Source organism: Paramisgurnus dabryanus, chromosome 12 (assembly GCF_030506205.2).
Source record: "Paramisgurnus dabryanus chromosome 12, PD_genome_1.1, whole genome shotgun sequence".
NCBI lineage: Eukaryota > Metazoa > Chordata > Actinopteri > Cypriniformes > Cobitidae > Paramisgurnus > Paramisgurnus dabryanus.
The window spans coordinates 31,484,614-31,508,157 of NC_133348.1; the positions used below are offsets into that span (position 1 = coordinate 31,484,614).

At 40.8% G+C, this 23,544-nt stretch overlaps 1 protein-coding gene across 4 annotated transcripts in view; it reads right to left on the reverse strand.

The window, feature by feature from the left end:
* Nucleotides 1-22,252, reverse strand: part of dlgap2b (discs, large (Drosophila) homolog-associated protein 2b) — a 171,473-nt gene extending 149,221 nt beyond the window's left edge. For 2 of the 4 annotated variants that reach the window (XM_065268747.1, XM_065268746.1), the window contains exon 1: nucleotides 21,755-22,238. The gene's annotated coding sequence lies outside the window, so the exon portion shown is untranslated. Of the gene's footprint in view, nucleotides 1-21,754 lie in introns of all 4 variants that reach the window. The other 2 variants (XM_065268750.2, XM_065268748.1) reach the window with 2 other exon arrangements.
* Nucleotides 22,253-23,544: the final 1,292 nt, after the last annotated feature.

A 23,544-nucleotide genomic window follows, 5' to 3' on the forward strand; every position in this document is an offset into this window, starting at 1 on the left:
GACATGTCCAACTTACTGATTCACTGAACCAAGAATCAACTGTTTAATCAGACATGTTAAACCTACTGATTCACTGAACCAAACATTGACTGTTTATCAGACACGTCACACTTACTGATTCACTGAACCAAGAATCGACTGTTGAATCAGACATGTCCAACTTAATAATTCACTGAACCAAGAATCGACTCTTTAATCAGACATGTCAAACTTACTGATTCACTGAACCAAGAATCATCTCTTTAATCAGACATGTCCAACTTACTATTTCATTGAACCAAGAATCTTCTCTTTAATCAGACATGTCCAACTTACTGATTCACTGAACCAAGAATCTTCTCTTCAATCAGACATGTCCAACTTACTGATTCACTGAACCAAGAATCTTCTCTTTAATCAGACATGTCCAACTTACTGATTCACTGAAACAAAAATGAACTGTTTAATCAGACACATCTTAGTAACTGATTCACTAAACCAAAAATCTTCTCTTTAATCAGAAAAATCTAAGTTACTAATTCACTAAACCGAGAATCTACTATTTAATCAGACACATCATCTAAGTTACTGATTCACTAAACCAAGAATCTACTGTTTAATCAGACATGTCCAACGTACTGATTCACTGAACCAAGAATCTTCTCTTTAATCAGACATGTCCAACTTACTGATTTAGGGAACCAAGAATCTTCTCTTTAATCAGACACGTCTAACTTACTGATTCACAGAACCAAGAATCAACTGTTTAATCAGACACGTCTAACTTACTGATTCACAGAACCAAGAATCAACTGTTTAATCAGACATGTTCAACTTACTGATTCACTGAGCCAATAATCTTCTCTTTATTCAGACATATCCAACTAACTGATTCACAGAACCAAGAATCAACTGTTTAATCAGACATGTCAAACTTACTGATTCACTGAACCAAAAATCAACTGTTTAATCAGACATGTCCAACTTACTGATTCACTGAAACAAGAATCAACTGTTTAATCAGACACGTCCAACTTACTGATTCATTAAACCAAGGACTGTTTAATCAGACATGTCCAACTTACTGATTTACTGAACCAAGAATATTCTCTTTAATCAGACACGTCCAACTTACTGATTCACTGAACAAAGAATCAACTGTTTAATCAGACATGTAAAATTTACTGATTCACTGAACCAAGAATCAACTGTTTAATCAGACATGTCAAACTTACTGACTCACTTAACCAAGAATCTACTGTTTAAACAGACATGTCAAACTTACTGATTCACTAAACCAAGAATCTAATGTTTAATCAGACATGTCAAACTTACTGATTCACTAAACCAAGAATCTACTGTTTAATCAGACACATTTAAGTTACTGATTCACTGAACCAAGAATCTTCTGTTTAATCAGACATGTCCAACTTACTGATTTAGGGAACCAAGAATCTTATCTTTAATCAGACACGTCCAACTTACTGATTCAATGAAACAAGAATCAACTGTTTAATCAGACATGTCAAACTTACTGATTCACTAAACCAAGAATCAACTGTTTAATCAGACATGTCAAACTTACTGATTCACTAAACCAAGAATCAACTGTTTAATCAGACATGTTCAACTTACTGATTCACTGAACCAAAAATTGACCGTTTAATCAGACACGTCACACTTACTGATTCACTGAACCAAGAATCGACTGTTTAATCAGACATGTCCAACTTACTGATTCACTGAACCAAGAATCGACTGTTGAATCAGACATCTCCAACTTAATAATTCACTGAACCAAGATACGACTCTTTAATCAGACATGTCACACTTTCTGATTCACTGAACCAAGAATCGACTCTTTAATCAGACATGTCACACTTACTGATTCACTGAACTAATAATCGACTGTTGAATCAGACATGTCCAACTTAATAATTCACTGAACCAAGAATCAACTCTTTAATCAGACATGTCAAACTTACTGATTCACTGAACCAAGAATCTACTGTTTAATCAGACATGTGCAACTTGATTCACTGAAGCAAAAATCTACTATTTAATCAGACACATTTAAGTTACTGATTCACTGAACCAAGAATCTTCTCTTTAATCAGACATGTCCAACTTACTGATTCACTGAACCAAGAATCTTCTCTTTAGTCAGGCACGTCCAATTTACTCATTCAGTGAACAAAGAATCAACTGTTTAATCAGACATGTTCAACTTACTTATTCACTGAACCAAAAATTTTCTCTTCAATCAGACATGTCCAACTTACTGATTCACTGAACCAAGAATCAACTGTTTAATCAGACACGTCCAACTTACTGATTCACTAAACCAAGGACTGTTTAAACAGACATGTCCAACTTACTGATTTACTGAACCAAGAATATTCTCTTTAATCAGACACGTCCAACTTACTGATTCACTGAACAAAGAATCAACTGTTTAATCAGACATGTCAAACTTACTGACTCACTGAACCAAGAATCTTCTGTTTAATCAGACATGTCCAACTTACTGATTTAGGGAACCAAGAATCTTATCTTTAATCAGACACGTCCAACTTACTGATTCAATGAAACAAGAATCAACTGTTTAATCAGACATGTCAAACTTACTGATTCACTAAACCAAGAATCAACTGTTTAATCAGACATGTTCAACTTACTGATTCACTGAACCAAAAATTGACCGTTTAATCAGACACGTCACACTTACTGATTCACTGAACCAAGAATAGACTGTTTAATCAGACATGTCCAACTTACTGATTCACTGAACCAAGAATCGACTGTTGAATCAGACATGTCCAACTTAATAATTCACTGAACCAAGATACGACTCTTTAATCAGACATGTCACACTTACTGATTCACTGAACCAAGAATCGACTCTTTAATCAGACATGTCACACTTACTGATTCACTGAACCAATAATCGACTGTTGAATCAGACATGTCCAACTTAATAATTCACTGAACCAAGAATCAACTCTTTAATCAGACATGTCAAACTTACTGATTCACTGAACCAAGAATCTACTGTTTAATCAGACATGTGCAACTTGATTCACTGAAGCAAAAATCTACTATTTAATCAGACACATTTAAGTTACTGATTCACTGAACCAAGAATCTTCTCTTTAATCAGACATGTCCAACTTACTGATTCACTGAACCAAGAATCTTCTCTTTAGTCAGGCATGTCCAATTTACACATTCAGTGAACAAAGAATCAACTGTTTAATCAGACATGTCCAACTTACTGATTCACTGAACCAAGAATCTTCTCTTTAGTCAGACATGTCCAATTTACTGATTCAGTGAACAAAGAATCAACTGTTTAATCAGACACGTTCAACTTACTGATTCACTGAACAAAGAATCTTCTCTTCAATCAGACTTGTCCAACATACTGATTCACTCAACCAAGAATCTTTTTTTTAATCAGACATGTCCAACTTACTGATTCAATGAAACAAGAATCAACTGTTTAATCAGACACATCTTAGTTACTGATTCACTAAACCAAAAATCTTCTCTTTAATCAGACAAACGTCTCGGTTACGGATGTAACCCTCGTTCCCTGAAGGAGGGAACGGAGACGTCACGTCGTGACCGACGAATTGGGAACTCGCTTAGAGAGACCAATCTGCTTCGAATACTACTAAAACGCCAATGAACTTGGCATTGAGATATTTGCATAATGCTGGCGCCGCCCCGCCAGGTGCGTATATAAGCAGCAGGTGCAAATAAGGAAATTAGCTTCTTTTTCGCTGAGAAAGCCGGAAAGTGTGACCGGCCGTAACAGCAGGTGGCAGCACCTGTGGCGACGGGACGGGACGTGACGTCTCCGTTCCCTCCTTCAGGGAACGAGGGTTACATCCGTAACCAAGACGTTCCCTTTCAGTCGGTCACTACGACGTCACGTCGTGACCGACGAATTGGGAACCCCTATCAAAACGCCACTAGGGGCTGACCTCTTCCAGTGACTGCGTAAAAGCCCTCCGGTTCCACTTAAGGAGGAGGAGGTAGGTTTTAAGGCAGAAGGCCGGGCACTAGATGTTCCTTTAACCCCACAGAAGTGCCAGCGACTGGGAAGCGCCCTACCTGAGCGGGATAGGAACGCTGCGGAAGCCACCACCCGTCTTAAGGGCTAATGGTGGGCGAAAGTCAACCGTAGTTGAGGAATAAAGACAGCCGTGGCTGTGTAAGCAAAGCAGTGCTCTGCTAAGGGAAACGTGGGCTGGTAGGATTAACCCCACGGAAAAATACTCACAAAGGAACCCGGTGGGACACAATGTGGAGCCCGAGCCAGACACGTAGGTTCGCGAGGATACAGCTAGTGAAAGGCTGACAGCCAATGCTCCGCAACAAAGGCTGCCAGGGCAGCGGAGGAAGAACAATTCAAACCATTACGCATTTTTGTTCTGAAGGCCTTCCATACTGACACAGTTATGAAGCATCAGTTGGAGGCTGCAAACCGACCTGCGAGACTGTTCTCCGTGCCCTCCCTGGTGAGGAAAGAACACGAGAGGATACAGGCTCGATACGAACACTGTAAAATCTAATGAACGTATTAGGTGTCGCCCAACCAGCAGCTCTACAGATGTCTGTTAGCGAGGAACCACGAGCTAGAGCCCAAGATGAGGCAACGCTCCGTGTGGAGTGCGCTCTCAAATTAAAGGGGCAAGGAATACCCTGAAGATTATAAGCCAGGGCGATAGTATCAACTATCCAATGAGACATCCTCTGCTTAGTGACAGCTTTCCCTTTCTGCTGGCCACCATAACAAACAAAGAGCTGGTCTGAGGTCCTGAGGCTTTGCGTGCGATCCACGTAGAGTCGCAGTGCGCGTACGGGGCACAACAAAGCCATGGTTGGGTCTGCGTCCTCCGGAGGCAGCGCTTGCAAGCTCACCACTTGATCTCTGAAAGGAGTAGTGGGAACTTTGGGCACGTAGCCTGGTCTGGGCCTCAATGTTACGCTTGAGGCAGCAGGACCAAACTGAAGGCACGAGTCGTCAACAGAGAATGCATGTAAATCCCCTACTCTCTTCACTGAGGCCAATGCTAGCAGGGTCAGAGCTTTCATTGATAAAAGCTTCAGACTCACAGACTGCAAAGGCTCGAACGGGGGGGCCTGAAGGGCTTTCAGCACCATGGACAGGTCCCAGGGAGGAATAGAAGGAGGGCGCGAGGGGTTTAGCCTACGAGCGCCTCTTAAAAATCGAATAACCAAATCATGCTGGCCAACTGATCTGCCGTTAATAAGTGAGTGATGAGCAGAAATAGCAGCGATATCAACTTTAATGGTGGAGGGTGACAGCCTACCGTCTAACCTATGTTGAAGATATAAAAGCACGATGTTAATAGGGAGCTCGTGCCGCGTTGATTGTGTTAGATACCGCTTGCGGTAAATCACCTAAACCTTGCGCGCGCTCAACGACCACACATGGAGATCCCACAGGTCGGGGCGCGGGTGCCATAATGTGCCCCCTCCTTGAGAAAGAAGGTCCTTCCTCAGGGGAATCCGCCAGGGAGGGGCTGTCGCGAGGAGCATTAACTCTGGAAACCAATTCTTGCTCGTCCAATATGGGGCGATCAGTAAAAGGCTCTCCTCGTCCTGCCTGACTTTGCACAGTGTCTGCGCGATTAAGCTCACTGGGGGGAATGCGTATTTGCGCATCCCCCGAGGCCAGCTGTGTGCCAATGCGTCCACGCCGAGGCTGCCCTCGGTTAGTGAATAAAATAGGCGACAGTGGGTATCGTCCGGCGACGCAAACAGGTCTATCTGCGCACGACCGAACTTCTTCCAAATTAGCTGGACCGTCTGGGGGTGGAGTCGCCATTCGCCGGGGCGCGCAGCTCGAGAAAGCGCGTCCGCTGCTGTATTGAGCGAGCCCGGAATGTGAATGGCACGAAGGGACCTCAGAAGCTTCTGACTCCAAAGGAGGAGATGACGAGCGAGATGCGACAGGTGACTAGGGATGTTAACCGATGACCGTTTGACCGATGGTTGACCGTATCAACGTTAACCGGTCAAAGTTGTCGGTTGTCGGTTAAAAAAAGGGATCTGTAAATTAGGCTATTATAGACAGTGGACTAAACCCTACTACAGTTAGTCATCTCTTTCTTTCCAAGATCTTTTTGTGTGAAGTGAACAAATCCCTCACACTCAGTTTTTCATAACTGGTCTGTTTGTACTTTATAAACCAATAAAAAAACATTTGGCGCCAGGTCACTACGTTTGGTTTTGCATGCTCACAAGGTTTGCGAAAAGTAAATGCTACAGGCTAATTTTTGATAAATTCCTTTATTCGAATAGTAAATAAAATACAGCAATAAAATAATTAAAATTAAAGTCTCTCCTGGTTGTGTTCCAAATTATTGACATTTATGTCTTTTAGGCTAACAGTAAAGTGCAGAGTAAGTTTTGTTTCTGTAAATCCTCAGCCATGATTTTTACCACTTTATTAAGTTTTGCTTTGTAGAAAGCATTTCTTTAAAGTGAATTTCGTTTTGTATAAATTGTATCTTAATTTTAATAAATGTTTCATCAACCAAATGCATGTATTTAATAAATAGAAAGCAAATATAGCAGAGTATATAATTACCGGTCCGTGCTTGAAGGCGCCGGCACCGCGCGTTCACTTGCATTGCATTGTTAATTAGAACGCACCTCGTCGTAAATAAATAAAACTCAGTGTAGGCCTATATGCCTCATACAAGCATTAAATATCAAGCATTAAATATCTTTGCTGCATTTGTTCTAGAACAAACACAGTGCGAGACCTGCTTTGGCCGGTGCGTCTTTTACACATTCTGAAGATGCCCGTTTAATCCATTGGTTTTATCGTGTTGCAGTCTATTAGGCAAGATTCCGCATAAGATGGGTTTAGATTTGGAAATACATTACATCTATATTTCAGTGGTAACAGAAAAGGTGATGATGATCATCCTATGTCTTTATTATTACTACCCCAAACTAAAGCGCAGTCTCTTCTGAGCTGTCATTTTCTTAAATGAGCCGCGGCAATTTTCAAATGAGCTTCACAAACGCCTTTATTTTCAAGTTCAACGCGATCACCTAGTACCAAAACTATTTCGAAACTAAGCACGGCGCCGCGTTTGCGGGACTTATGTTTCGGGCTGTAGGGGATTTAAAAAGTGTTGTGAGGTCTGTGTGTGTGTGTGAGCCGGAGGCAGAGCGCAGAGAGATGCAAGTTGCGAAATTGCAGGCGCGGCTCGAAATGGTAGGTATGTGACAAAAAAATATAAATACTAGAAAATTCATATATAATTATAACCATATGATAGATAATAAAAAGAACTTTAACATGGTTTTTAAATTATTAAAATCGGATAATTATTAAGAAAGTTATGGAATTGTTTATCTCGAAAATTAGGGGGCATTTTTGTACCCAATTAAAACGATAAAACTATGAAAAACTGTGACCTCTTCGCTTGACCAAACACTTTTAAATATCATTACTTCCTCATTTCTTGGTCTATTTGCATAATTCAAACACCACATTGTAGGTAATTAAAAGCCCAACAAGATTAAGATGACATCTTTTTAAAAGATATATAAAAATGTTATTATTTTTGATTAACCACTAATTAATGAAACCCAGAGCATCAATCCACGCATATCTTTCCATATGAAACCAAGGCCTTTCAAATAAAATTGCTGTATTTTTATATATTAAAGAAACATTTCATTGTTTCTTTAATATTTCTTAATTGACTAATAATGCTGTCGAGCAATTTAAATGGTCAGATATTATTAATACATTAATTGATGATTATGTTATTTATCATTCATAAATCAATAAATGCATGCATGTTGCATGCATGTATTTATTTATATGTTTGACAAAATTATGCCAATAATGTAATCTAGAGAGTCTAATCCTTCGTTCTGTATGATTACATTGAAAAATACTGCACGGATTGATGAAAACGGAGAAGTTTTGGAAGCCAATATGATTGAATGGGCGATTCTGCTTTTGACAACAACGTCACTTGCGGATCTTAAAAAAGCACATGCGAATGTTACAATCAATCCCAAACTTCACCTAATTCAAGTTAAATGTATATTCTATCAAAAGTATTTGGTTTGAAACAAAAAATACTCGCCTTCATAGAGGATTTCAATGCCAAACACGAGAGAAATTTTGCTTCGCTTATAACTGTCTTCTTACGACAGCTTGGAAATTCGAACGTGAGAATCAACGTGAGGAAGTAATTTATGTCACTAGTATATGGGCTTTAGAGGTATTCACAAAGCAAAGATATGACAGATTTCCTAAGTCACCAACGTGTCTGGCGCTGAGTACCTGCTGGGAACACAGCCGTGGGAACAAAGCGCTCGTGCGTATTACGTCATTTTGTCACATACCTAGAAATGGCTGTTATTTTAAATAGCATAGCACATTTTAAACTATCGGTTAACCGGTTTCAACCGGCTAATGAGGCTCGGTGGCCGGTCAAGAAAATTTTTCGTTTTCGCCATCCCTACAGGTGACGGGAGCGCAAATCGCCTTGACGGTTGATATACGCAACGGTCGCAGTGTTGTCGGTGCGTACTAGTACATCCTTCCCTCGCAGCTCCGTAGCGAAGCTTACAAGTCCCAGATATACTGCCCACAACTCTCGGCAATTGATATGCCAGTGCAACTGGGGTGCTGTCCACACCCCCGAAGCCGTAAGCTCGTCGTACGTGGCACCCCAGCCCGTGTCGGACGCATCTGTATGTACAACAGCATGCCGAGCGATCTGTCTCATGGACACACCGGACCTGAGAAACGCGGGGTCCGACCACGGGGGGAATGTTAGGCGACACGCAGGTGTAATGGTTACACGATGGATGCCGGCGCGCCACGCTCTCTTCGGGACTCGATCGTGAAGCCAACGCTGAAGCGGTCTCATATGGAGCAGCCCGAGCGGTGTCACGGCCGCTGCTGCTGCCATATGCCCCAGGAGCTTTTGAAATTGTTTCAGCGGGACCGCATTCTTCCCTCGGAATGAACCGAGGCAAGTCAGAATTGACTGGACGCGCTCTTCTGTCAAACGCCCGATAAATCGATCGAGTCCAGTTCCATCCCGAGAAAAGAGATCCTCTGCGTGGGGCAGAGTTTGCTCTTTTCCCAGTTGACCCGAAGACCCAAACGGGCGAGATGCCGAAGCGTTAAATCTCTGTGTTCGCAAAGCGTCCGTCGAGAATGCGCTATTATAAGCCAATCGTCGAGGTAAGCCAATATGCAAACGCCGCTCTCTCTGAGGGGTTTTAACGCCGCCTCCACCACTTTCGTGAACACACGGGGAGAGAGGGATAGCCCGAACGGTAAAACTTTGTACTGGTATGCCCGTCCCTCGAATGCAAACCGGAGAAACGGTCTGTGACGAGGGAGAATGGACACATGAAAGTACGCGTCTTTCAGGTCTATAGCCGCAAACCAATCTTGGGGGCGAATTGAATTGAATATTTGCTTCGGTGTTATCATCCTGAAAGACCTCCTCTGCAGAGATTTGTTCAGAACGCGCAAATCCAAGATCGGTCGTAACCCCCCGCCCTTTTTGGGTACTATAAAATACGGGCTGTAGAAGCCCGATCTCATCTCGGTTGGAGGGACCGGCTCGATCGCGTCCTTCGCCAGCAGGACTTCGACCTCTGCACGCAGTACATGTGCATCGGACGCTTTCACCGTGGTGAAACGAATGCCCGAGAATTTGGGTGTGTGCCGGTTGAATTGTATTTCGTAACCGAGGCGGACAGTGCGTAAAACCCAACGAGACGGGCTGGGAAGCTGAAGCCAAGCCCCCAGGGACCGTACGAGGGGAATTAACGGCACTACCGGGGTACCCGCGGGGGGGCGGCGGAGCGGGACAGGTGGTACTGCCGGTACGTCTGCTGGAACAGCATAAGTATCTACAGTATGTGTGTGTGTGACACTGACCTGAGCCCGCTGAGGGTGACGGTCGTCTGGTCTCCTCAGCGGAGAGCACAGACTCCGATGAGGGTGCTGGTGGTCCCGTCTCCTCAGCGGAGAGCTGGAACTCCTCAGAACACCCGCTGGCGATAGAGGAGAGGGAGGAAGAGCATGTGAATGCCCGCTCACATCTCTCTCGATCCTCTGAAGACCTGGAGAAGGAATAGGAATGCACTCTTTTTGTGGTTTTGTGGGTGCCGGCTGAGAAGCCGGCGGAACAAAAACAAAACGAAACCAAGGATTCTCCATCCGGCCCTCTACCGGTGGAGGGAGCGATGCCGTCACCGTCTCCCGAAGAGTGATCCCATCCGATTCCAGGTCGCCCGTCTCAGGGCCGCTTCGATTTCCGTTTACCACGGGAAGCGGGTGGGGCGGGCGGGGCGGGCTGCCGACGGCTGTTCCCCCTCCGTGGCCTGGAAGATGTTCTAGTGGGGGGGGTGGAGGCAGCCGCCGCAGGGCGCCCTCGGCGAGGAGCAGACGGGCCCGCCGGCGCTGGAGGGCGAGATGCAGGTCGCTTGCGCCGGGGCATGATCTGAGCGATCGCCTCTGTCTGCTTCTGGGCGGCGGAGAACTGCTGGGCGAAGGACTCCACCGACTCACCGAAAAGGCCAGCCTGCGACACTGGAGCGTCCAAGAACTTGTTCTTCTCCGCATCCGACATGTCAGCCAGACATAGCCATAAGTGGCGTTCCTGGACCACCATCGTGGACATGGCACGACCAATCGCCTGCGCTGTCACCTTCGTAGCGCGAAGAGCCAGGTCAGTGGCAGCCCGGAGCTCCGAAAGGACAGGCGAGTCGTGTCCTCCCTCGTGCAGATCCCTCAAGGCTTTGGCTTGGTGAACCTGCAGCAACGCCATTGTGTGCAGGGCTGAGGCCGCCTCTCCACATGCCTGGTGGGCAGCGCCCGTTAAACCGGAGGACTGTCTGCAGGCACGAGAGGGGAGGGTTGGGCGGTCCTTCCAAGAGGGAGCGTGTGCCGGACACAGCTGCATCGCGACAGCACGCTCCACGGGAGGGATCCCCGTATAACCCTTAGCGGCTCCGCTGGTGAGGGAGGTGAGGGGGGAGGGCTGAAACGGCCGTAATCTCGTGGAAAACGGCGACTTCCAGGTTCTAGTCAGCTCCTCGTGCACCTCGGGGAAGAAAGGCACCGGTGGAGAGGGTTGTGAAACCCGGGCAGCTCCAAAGAACCAATCATCCAGGCGGGACGGTTCGGGCTGAGGGGGGGGAACCCACTCTAACCCTACGGTCTCCGCCGCTCGAGCGAGCACGGCCACCATCTCTGGATCGAACTCCGGCGTCCCAACCCGACCAGAGGGAGGAAGGGCGTCGGGGTCCACGTCAGGGGGAGGAGGCCCACCCTCGGATGCTGCGGCGTCGGTGGACCCGGAGGGCGGCACGATGGATTCTAGAGACATCGTAGAACACGACGCTGAAGTCTCCATCGGCACATCAACCGGCTGTGGATGAGGAGGCTGAGAGCCTGAGGACGAATCCCCCGCTCGGCTCAGCACAGTGATGCGCAGGTCGTCCTTCGAGAGCTTCACAGCCGCACCGTGGCGGCGTTCAGCACTCGCATGACGAGGGTTGCGTTTTTCCCGGAGGAAAGACAACCGTCTGCGCAAATCCACAAGGGACATGTTCTCGCAGTGAGAACACTTACCCCCAGCGAACGCTGCCTCTGCGTGCTCGATGCCCAAACACGAAAGACAACGCTCGTGACCGTCCTTCGGACCCATGTATTTGCCGCACCCAAGATCGCACGGACGAAAAGCCATCCTGAAAAGGACGCTGATGTCCGGATATACGAGAGAGTGGCTGCCTTTAACAAGGCACAAAGCTCTCTCGTATCACTCTTTTAGGGAAATTCACTCAGATGCTCAGTTGATGATGCGCACAGGGAAGGCAACGCACACACTACTCAAAACAACAAAACAGGTGTAGAGCCGTGGAATTAAGCGAGGCGTCCGCTGTGGTACTGCTAGTCCAACCAACTTCAGCAATCGAATCCCACCAGAGTAAAGTAGCTTCTCAGTAGCAGATACTGCCGGCTTTCGAAGCGATAAAAAGCTAATTTCCTTATTTGCACCTGCTGCTTATATACGCACCTGGCGGGGCGGCGCCAGCATTATGCAAATATCTCAATGCCAAGTTCATTGGCGTTTTAGTAGTATTCGAAGCAGATTGGTCTCTCTAAGCGAGTTCCCAATTCGTCGGTCACGACGTGACGTCGTAGTGACCGACTGAAAGGGAATCTAACTTACTAATTCACTAAACCAAGAATCTACTATTCAATCAGACACATCATCTAAGTTACTGATTCACTAAACCAAGAATGTACTGTTTAATCAGACATGTTCAACTTACTGATTCACTAAACCAAGGACTGTTTAATCAGACATGTCCAACTTACTGATTCACTAAACCAAGGACTGTTTAATCAGACATGTCCAACTTACTGATTCACTGAACCAAGAATATTCTCTTTAATCAGACACGTCCAACTTACTGATTCACTGAGGCAATAATCTTCTCTTTAATCAGACACGTCCAACTTACTGATTCACTGAACAAAGAATCAACTGTTTAATCAGACATGTCAAATTTACTGATACACTGAACCAAGAATAAACTGTTTAATCAGACATGTCCAACTTACTGATTCACTGAACCAAGAATCTTCTCTTTAATCAGACATGTCCAACTTACTGATTCACTGAACCAAGAATCTTCTCTTTAATCAGACATATCCAACTTACTGATTCAATGAAACAAGAATCAACTGTTTAATCAGACACATCTTAGTTACTGATTCACTAAACCAAAAATCTTCTCTTTAATCAGACAAATCTAAGTTAATAATTCACTAAACCAAGAATCTACTATTTAATCAGACACATCATCTAAGTTACTGATTCACTAAACCAAGAATCTACTATTTAATCAGACACATCATCTAAGTTACTGATTCACTAAACCAAGAATGTACTGTTTAATCAGACATGTTCAACTTACTGATTCACTAAATCAAGGACTGTTTAATCAGACATGTCCAACTTACTGATTCACTAAACCAAGGACTGTTTAATCAGACATGTCCAACTTACTGATTCACTGAACCAAGAATATTCTCTTTAATCAGACACGTCCAACTTACTGATTCACTGAGCCAATAATCTTCTCTTTAATCAGACACGTCCAACTTACTGATTCACTGAACAAAGAATCAACTGTTTAATCAGACATGTCAAATTTACTGATACACTGAACCAAGAATCAACTGTTTAATCAGACATGTCAAACTTACTGACTCACTTAACCAAGAATCAACTGTTTAATCAGACATGTCCGACTTACTGATTCACTGAACCAAGAATCTTCTCTTTAATCAGACATATCCAACTTACTGATTCAATGAAACAAGAATCAACTTTTTAATCAGACACATCTTAGTTACTGATTCACTAAACCAAAAATCTTCTCTTTAATCAGACAAATCTAAGTTAATAATTCACTAAACCAAGAATCTACTATTTAATCAGACACATCATCTAAGTTACTGATTCACTAAACCAAGAATCTACTATTTAATCAGACACATCATCTAAGTTACTGATTCACTAAACCAAGAATGTACTGTTTAATCAGACATGTTCAACTTACTGATTCACTAAACCAAGGACTGTTTAATCAGACATGTCCAACTTACTGATTCACTAAACCAAGGACTGTTTAATCAGACATGTCCAACTTACTGATTCACTGAACCAAGAATATTCTCTTTAATCAGACACGTCCAACTTTTATTAAATTATTAAAATGTGGTGTTTTTGCAGAAACCTACCCATATTCAAAAGCTGATTACAAAAGAACCACTCAAGGTAGGATGAAACGGTTTTTTTTGTTTGAAAGCAGAGGGTCTGTTCTTTCATTTGGTATATTGTATGTTTATATATTTAAAGAAGAACATTTTCTGGAAGGCATTAAACTTTGGTGAAAATCATGAAAAACGCTGGCGCTGGCTGGCAACTTTTTTTTAAAACGCTGGCGGTGAAAGAGTTAATCAGACATGTCCAACTTACTGATTTAGGGAACCAAGAATCGTATCTTTAATCAGACACGTCCAACTTACTGATTCACTGAACCAAGAATCGACTGTTTAATCAGACATGTCAAACTTAATGATTCACTAAACCAAGAATCTACTGTTTAATCAGACATGTCCAGCTTGATTCACTGAAGCAAGAATCTACTATTTAATCAGACACATTTAAGTTACTGATTCACTGAACTAAGAATCAACTGTTTAATCAGACACGTTCAACTTACTGATTCACTGAAACAAGAATCTTCTCTTTAATCAGACACGTCCAACTTACTGATTCACTGAAACAAGAATCAACTGTTTAATCAGACATGTCAAACTTTCTGATTCACTGAACCAAGAATCGACTGTTTAATCAGACATGTCAAACTTACTGATTCACTAAACCAAGAGTCAACTGTTTAATCAGACATGTCAAACTTTCTGATTCACTGAACCAAGAATCGACTGTTTAATCAGACATGTCAAACTTACTGATTCACTAAACCAAGAATCTACTGTTTAATTAGACATGTCAAACCTTCTGATTCACTGAACCAAGAATCGACTGTTTAATTAGACATGTCCAGCTTGATTCACTGAAGCAAGAATCTACTATTTAATCAGACACATTTAAGTTACTGATTCACTGAACTAAGAATCAACTGTTTAATCAGACACGTTCAACTTACTGATTCACTGAAACAAGAATCTTCTCTTTAATCAGACATGTCCAACTTACTGATTTAGGGAACCAAGAATCTTATCTTTAATCAGACACGTCCAACTTACTGATTCACTGAAACAAGAATCAACTGTTTAATCAGACACGTCCAACTTACTGATTCACTGAAACAAGAATCAACTGTTTAATCAGACATGTCAAACTTTCTGATTCACTGAATCAAGAATCGACTATTTATTCCGAGACATTTAAGTTACTGATTCACTGAACTAAGAATCAACTGTTCAATCAGACACGTTCAACTTACTGATTCAGTGAAACAAGAATCTTCTCTTTAGTCAGACAAGTTCAACTTACTGATTCACTGAACCAAGAATCAACTGTTTAATCAGACACGTCCAACTTACTGATTCACTGAACCAAGAATCTTCTCTTTAGTCAGACAGGTTCAACTTACTGATTTACTGAACCAAGAATCAACTGTTTAATCAGATATGTCAAACTTACTGATTCACTGAACCAAGAATCGACTGTTTAATCAGACACGTCCAACTTACTGATTCACTAAACAAAGAATCTTTTCTTTAATCAGACACGTCCAACTTACTGATTCACTGAAATAAAAATCAACTGTTTAATCGGACACGTCTAACTTACTGATTCACTGAACCAAGAATCAACTGCTTAATCAGACACGTTCAACTTATGATTCACAGAACCAAGAATCCTCTCTTTAATCAGACATATCCAACTTACTGATTCACTAAACCAAGAATCTACTATTTAATCAAACACATCTTAGTTACCGATTCACTAAACCAAAAATCTTCTCTTTAATCAGACACATCTAAGTTACTGATTCACTAAACTAAGTATCTACAGTTTAATCAGACATGTCCACCGCACTGATTCACTGAACCAAGAATTGTCTTTTTAATCAGAAATGTTTAACTTACTGATTCAATGAAACAAGAATCAACTGTTTAATCAGACATGTCAAACTTACTGATTCACTAAACGAAAAATCTTCTCTTTAATCAGACAAATCTAAGTTATTAATTCACTAAACCAAGAATCTACTGTTTAATCAGACATGTCCAGCTTACTGATTCACTGAACCAAGAATCCTCTATTTAATCAGACATATACAACTAACTGATTTAGGGAACCAAGAATCTTCTCTTTAATCAGACACATCAAACTTACTGATTCATAGAACCAATAATTGACTGTTTAATCAGACACGTCCAACTTACTGATTCACTGAGCCAAGAATTTTCTCTTTAATCAGACATGTTCAAATTACTGATTCACTGAGCCAAGAATCTTCTGTTTATTCACACATATCCAACTAACTGATTCACTGAACAAAAAATTGACTGTTTAACCAGACATGTCCAACTTACTGATTCACTGAGCCAAGAATTGACTGCTTAGTCAGACACGTTCAACTTACTGATTCACTGAACCAAGAATCTTTTCTTTAATCAGACATATCAAACTTACTGATTCACAGAACCAATAATTGACTGTTTAATCAGACACGTCCAACTTACTGATTCACTGAGCCAAGAATTTTCTCTTTTATCAGACATGTTCAACTTACTGATTCACTGAGTAAAGAATATTCTCTTTAATCAAACACGTCCAACTTACTGATTCACTGAACCAAGAATCAACTGTTTAATCAGACACGTCCAACTTACTGATTCACTGAGCCAAGAATCTTCTCTTTAATCAGACACGTCCAACTTACTGATTCAATCAACAAGAATCTTCTTTTAATTCAGACAATTTCAACTTACTGATTCACTGAACCAAGAATCTTCTCTTAATTCAGACATATCCAACTAACTGATTAACTGAACCAAGAATTGACTGTTTAACCAGACATGTCCAACTTACTGATTCACTGAGCCAAGAATCGACTGCTTAGTCAGACATATTCAACTTACTGATTCACTGAACCAAGAATCTTTTCTTTAATCAGACACATCTAACTTACTGATTCACTGAACAAGAATCTTCTCTTTAATCAGACACATCCAACTTACTGATTCACTGAACCAAGAATCAACTATTTATTCAGAAACATCTAACTTACTGTTTCACTGAACCAAGAATCTTCTCTTTAATCAGACATGTCCAACTTACTGATTCACTGAACCAAAAATCGACTGTTTAATCAGACATGTCCGACTCACTGATTCACTCAACATGAATTTTCTCTTTAATCAGACACGTCCAACTTACTGATTCACTGAAACAAGAATCAACTGTTTAATCAGACATGTCAAACTTACTGATTCACTAAACCAAGAGTCAACTGTTTAATCAGACATGTCAAACTTTCTGATTCACTGAACCAAGAATCGACTGTTTAATCAGACATGTCAAACTTACTGATTCACTAAACCAAGAATCTACTGTTTAATTAGACATGTCAAACCTTCTGATGCACTGAACCAAGAATCTACTGTTTAATTAGACACGTTCAACTTACTGATTCACTGAAACAAGAATCTTCTCTTTAATCAGACATGTCCAACTTACTGATTTAGGGAACCAAGAATCTTATCTTTAATCAGACACGTCCAACTTACTGATTCATTGAAACAAGAATCAACTGTTTAATCAGACATGTCAAACTTTCTGATTCACTGAACCAAGAATCGACTATTTATTCCGAGACATTTAAGTTACTGATTCACTGAACTAAGAATCAACTGTTTAATCAGACACGTTCAACTTACTGATTCAGTGAAACAAGAATCTTCTCTTTAGTCAGACAAGTTCAACTTACTGATTCACTGAACCAAGAATCAACTGTTTAATCAGACACGTCCAACTTACTGATTCACTGAACCAAGAATCAACTGTTTAATCAGACATGTCAAACTTACTGATTCACTGAACCAAGAATCGACTGTTTAATCAGACACGTCCAACTTACTGATTCACTAAACAAAGAATCTTTTCTTTAATCAGACACGTCCAACTTACTGATTCACTGAGCCAAGAATCTTCTCTTTAATCAGACACGTTTAACTTACTGATTCACTGAACCAAGAATCAACTGTTTAATCAGACATGTTCAACTTATGATTCACAGAACCAAGAATCCTCTCTTTAATCAGACATATCCAACTTACTGATTCACTAAACCAAGAATCTACTATTTAATCAAACACATCTTAGTTACCGATTCACTAAACCAAAAATCTTCTCTTTAATCAGACACATCTAAGTTACTGATTCACTAAACTAAGTATCTACAGTTTAATCAGACATGTCCACCGCACTGATTTACTGAACCAAGAATTGTCTTTTTAATCAGAAATGTTTAACTTACTGATTCAATGAAACAAGAATCAACTGTTTAATCAGACATGTCAAACTTACTGATTCACTAAACGAAAAATCTTCTCTTTAATCAGACAAATCTAAGTTATTAATTCACTAAACCAAGAATCTACTGTTTAATCAGACATGTCCAGCTTACTGATTCACTGAACCAAGAATCCTCTATTTAATCAGACATATCCAACTTACTGATTTAGGGAACCAAGAATCTTCTCTTTAATCAGACACATCAAACTTACTGATTCACAGAACCAATAATTGACTGTTTAATCAGACACGTCCAACTTACTGATTCACTGAGCCAAGAATTTTCTCTTTAATCAGACATGTTCAACTTACTGATTGACTGAGCCAAGAATCTTCTCTTTATTCACACATATCCAACTAACTGATTCAATGAACAAAGAATTGACTGTTTAACCAGACATGTCCAACTTACTGATTCACTGAGCCAAGAATCGACTGCTTAGTCAGACACGTTCAACTTACTGATTCACTGAACCAAGAATCTTTTCTTTAATCAGACACATCAAACTTACTGAATCACAGAACCAATAATTGACTGTTTAATCAGACACGTCCAACTTACTGATTCACTGAGCCAAGAATTTTCTCTTTTATCAGACATGTTCAACTTACTGATTCACTGAGTAAAGAATATTCTCTTTAATCAAACACGTCCAACTTACTGATTCACTGAACCAAGAATCAACTGTTTAATCAGACACGTCCAACTTACTGATTCACTGAGCCAAGAATCTTCTCTTTAATCAGACACGTTTAACTTACTGATTCAATCAACAAGAATCTTCTTTTTAATCAGACAAGTTCAACTTACTGATTCACTGAACCAAGAATCTTCTCTTAATTCAGACATATCCAACTAACTGATTCACTGAACAAAGAATTGACTGTTTAACCAGACATGTCCAACTTACTGATTCACTGAGCCAAGAATCGACTGCTTAGTCAGACACATTCAACTTACTGATTCACTGAACCAAGAATCTTTTCTTTAATCAGACACATCTAACTTACTGATTCACTGAACAAGAATCTTCTCTTTAATCAGACACATCCAACTTACTGATTCACTGAACCAAGAATCAACTGTTTATTCAGACACATCTAACTTACTGTTTCACTGAACCAAGAATCTTCTCTTTAATCAGACATGTCCAACTTACTGATTCACTCAACATGAATCTTCTCTTTAATCAGACACGTCCAACTTACTGATTCACTGAAACAAGAATCAACTGTTTAATCAGACATGTCAAACTTACTGATTCACTAAATCAAGAATCTACTGTTTAATCAGACACGTCCAACTTGATTCACTGAAGCAAGAATCTACTATTTAATCAGACATGTCCAACTCACTGATTCACTCAACAGGAATCTTCTCTTTAATCAGACACGTCCAACTTACTGATTCACTGAAACAAGAATCAACTGTTTAATCAGACATGTCAAACTTACTGATTCACTAAACCAAGAATTGACTGTTTAATCAGACACGTCCAACTTGATTCACTGAAGCAAGAATCTACTATTTAATCAGACACGTCCAACTTACTGATTCACTGAACCAAGAACCGACTGTTTAATCAGACATGTCCAACTCACTGATTCACTCAACAGGAATCTTCTCTTTAATCAGACATGTCCAACTTGATTCACTGAAGCAAGAATCTTCTCTTTAATCAGACACGTCCAACTTACTGATTCACTGAAACAAGAATCAACTGTTTAATCAGACATGTCAAACTTACTGATTCACTGAACCAAGAATCGACTGTTTAATCAGACACGTCCAACTTACTGATTCACTAAACAAAGAATCTTTTCTTTAATCAGACACGTCCAACTTACTGATTCACTGAAACAAGAATCAACTGTTTAATCAGACATGTCAAACTTACTTATTCACTAAATCAAGAATCTACTGTTTAATCAGACACGCCCAACTTACTGATTCACTGAACCAAGAATCTTCTCTTTAATCAGACATGTCCAACTTACTGATTCACTGAACCAAGAATCTTCTCTTTAATCAGACAAGTTCAACTTACTGATTCACTGAAACAAGAATCAACTGTTTAATCAGACATGTCCAAGTTACTGATTCACTAAACCAAGAATCAACTGTTTAATAAACAAAGCCAAGGGTTAAGAAGAGATACTATAGCATAGTAGCATTAATAGTAATAATAATGTTTTGTAGTAGTAGTAGTTGTAGTAGTAGTAGTAGTAGTAGTGAGGCTTTTAAGCTATAATTCATAATAATTTTTCATTTTAGCTCAGTTTTTTTGTTCAATTTAATTTTAACTGTATTTCAGTTTATTGCTAAGCCATTATTTCTATCTTTCATTTACATTTTTCAACTAATATGTAGGCCTCAATTGTTTATACATTTACAGCAGATGCCTTTCTAGACCATGAGTTACAGTGCATTTAAGCTATACATTTTTCATTACATGTGACTCTTAGGACTTGAACCCTCGACCTCTGTGCTGCAATCACCAGTTAAGCCACCGAGATCAATCATTGCATAAATCTACTGTTTACTACATGTTGTAACATAGCTGTTCCTGTAGCTCATTGATCAGTGACATTTCATAGCACCTGCATCCTACAGAAACAGATGAGATCAGCTGGTCGTAATTATGATGCTGTGTGAACAGTCTGTCTGTTAGTAAAGCACAGCTCCAGTGTAACACATACAGAAAGACACATGTGCCCCGTCTAGGTCACCATGCTCAGAAACCAACAATCTCACTGTCACCATTCAGCAACCAACTGCTCACTTACACAATAACAAATCTCAGATGATATTTACAGAAATATTTACTACACACAGAGTCTTGCTTTTGCACACCAAATCTCGTTCACACCAGCACACAGTCTTATTCACGCTAACACACACACATGCTGGAGTGTTTGAGAGGTGCTCAGCGCCTCTGCAGTCTGGAGACTTTTGATTGAGCTGCAGACGTTACGAGGGAAGCATGGAATGAATGAATCTCAACCACATGACCTCTCAATCTAGAGTCTCAAAGCAAACGTGGACAGGGAACCAAAGGGAATCTCTCTCCCCTCGTCTGCTTCCTAACTCACTGCACGCAAACACGCAGGAACTCGATGTGCCCGACGTAGCTGCTGGTGTGTGTCATCGCGTGATGGATGCCTCACCATCAGGCGGCAAAGCAGAAAATCACATTTCTCCACTCGGAGAAGGCTGCATTATTGCTAGGCAACGTTCATGTTCGATTCTCTTTTGGCCTCTCCATTCATGATCATTCAGAAATAGACAGATAGGGACAACCTGTGCCTTTCACACTGAAGGAGACGTTAACGCTTTCAGTTATATCGTATTTTAAGGACACCTGTACCTGAATTCAGCATCCACACACACACACACACACACACACACACACACACATAGATAAACGAAGATGGTCATAAATTTTCACACGAGCCACACTACATACAGAACCACGGTGGTTGACGCCAGCGCCAAACCGAAAAACAACGTTTCTTGATTACAGCACCTTTAACACATCCCATCCACTTCATTGACTCGACATCTTCATTCATTTCCTAAAGCAACTGGTCATTCAGCGCTGCGGTCTTACCTCTGTACAGGAGACATCACATATGATTCTCCATCCCAGCAACCCAGATGACAGTAATAAGAGAGAGAAATCACACACACAGGCTGATAATCCCGATCCAACCAGCCCGGGGAAAAAGCAGCTATTCTCTGCCTTTGCCCGTTTTTCCGATCCCCCCTCTCTCCTTTCTCTCTTTTCCCGTCGCCTCCCCAAGAGCAGAGGAGTGGAGAGGAGCCGATCTCCCCAGCGCTGGTGTTAAGCTGTGCGTTTAGAGCTCCTCTGCAGCGATCTCGGCATCTTCTGCCGCTCCGCTAGTTGGCAGCAAAACGTGGAACTGGATATTGGATTCAGGATTCTCACTGGCACCCGTTTGCTCAGGAATGCTAATCTGTATTCCTCTTGTTTCATCTGTATCATTTCTCATCGGTTTCTGCTCGTGCCGTAAATATCACAACGAAGTGTGATATCCAATCGAAGGGAGAAAAATCAATCCTGTTATAAACGGAATCCTCCTTCACGGATGGCACTGATGATGATGATGATGATGTCACTGTTTCAAAGCATTCCCTGTATCGTTCTCATCACAGATTCAGTCTGAGATGGTCACATTATAAACCTCATAATGTCTCTTTAGGAATCACATTAGTGTACAGGAGGGAGGTGAACATTTAGGCAATTTACAAGGGAATGAGTTCTCATTAGCATTTCTGTGTATTCAAACATAAAACATTGCATAGGTACTGAAAAGCACAACAGGGGTGATACATGCACACTTGTTGAGCTTTTGTTGGTCATTAAATTTAGTCATATGACTTGCATTAAAGGATTACTCCATTTAAAAAAAAAAATCAGGATAATTTACTTTCAACGTGCTTATGCATTACGTGAGGTCGCCCTGGTGACAAGACGAGAAGGTTTAAAAGTGCATATTTTTTATTTTTCTTGCCAAAAATGAGAATAGATTTGCTAGATAAGACCCGTATGCCTCGTTTGAGATCGTTTAGAGCCCTTTGAAGCTACATTGAAACTGCAATTTAAACTGCATTAAAACTGTAAACTGTTGAGGTCCAATGAAGTCTATAAAGTAGAGAAAAATCCTGGAATGTTTTTCTTAAAAAACTTAATTTCTCCTCAACTGAACAAAGAAAAACATCAACATGTTGGATGACATGGGGGTGAGTAAAAAATAAAAAAATTTTAAGAAAATGCAGTAATATTTTAATGAATTTGTGCCATTTAGATTTCATTTAGAATAAATGTCTTTCTATTAAAGTTTCTCCATCATTTACTGATAAATGAGAGTCCCGCCATATGATTGTGAGTACTGAACTTGTTAATACTACAGAATTATAAAAGATAAATGAAAGTCTGAATTTCGCTCAAGCTTTCATTTCCAGCAAATCCAGCACTGACCATAGCTGTCAGAGGATTCATGAAGATACATCTGAAGGTTTGGACAAATTGAAAACCTCAAACTGCCAATACCATGGTATTGTATTGTATGTGTACACAATCCAAGTTCAACCTGAACCATTAAAACATGGGTTTTACAACAAAAAAAAAACGAGAAGAATATCTCAGATTATAAAGCTAAATGGTTTTAACTGTTAATGCTAAACATTGAATTCAGGTATCTTGTAGCAAACTAAAAGTATATTTATTTATTTCACAAAAAGTTTGGATGCAGAAGCTCATTAAGATAGGATTTATTGGTAACACTTTACAGTAAGGTTTATTAGTTTACATTAGTTAACATGAACTAATAAAGAACTGCTCTTATACAGCATTTTTTTATCTTTGTTAATGTTAAT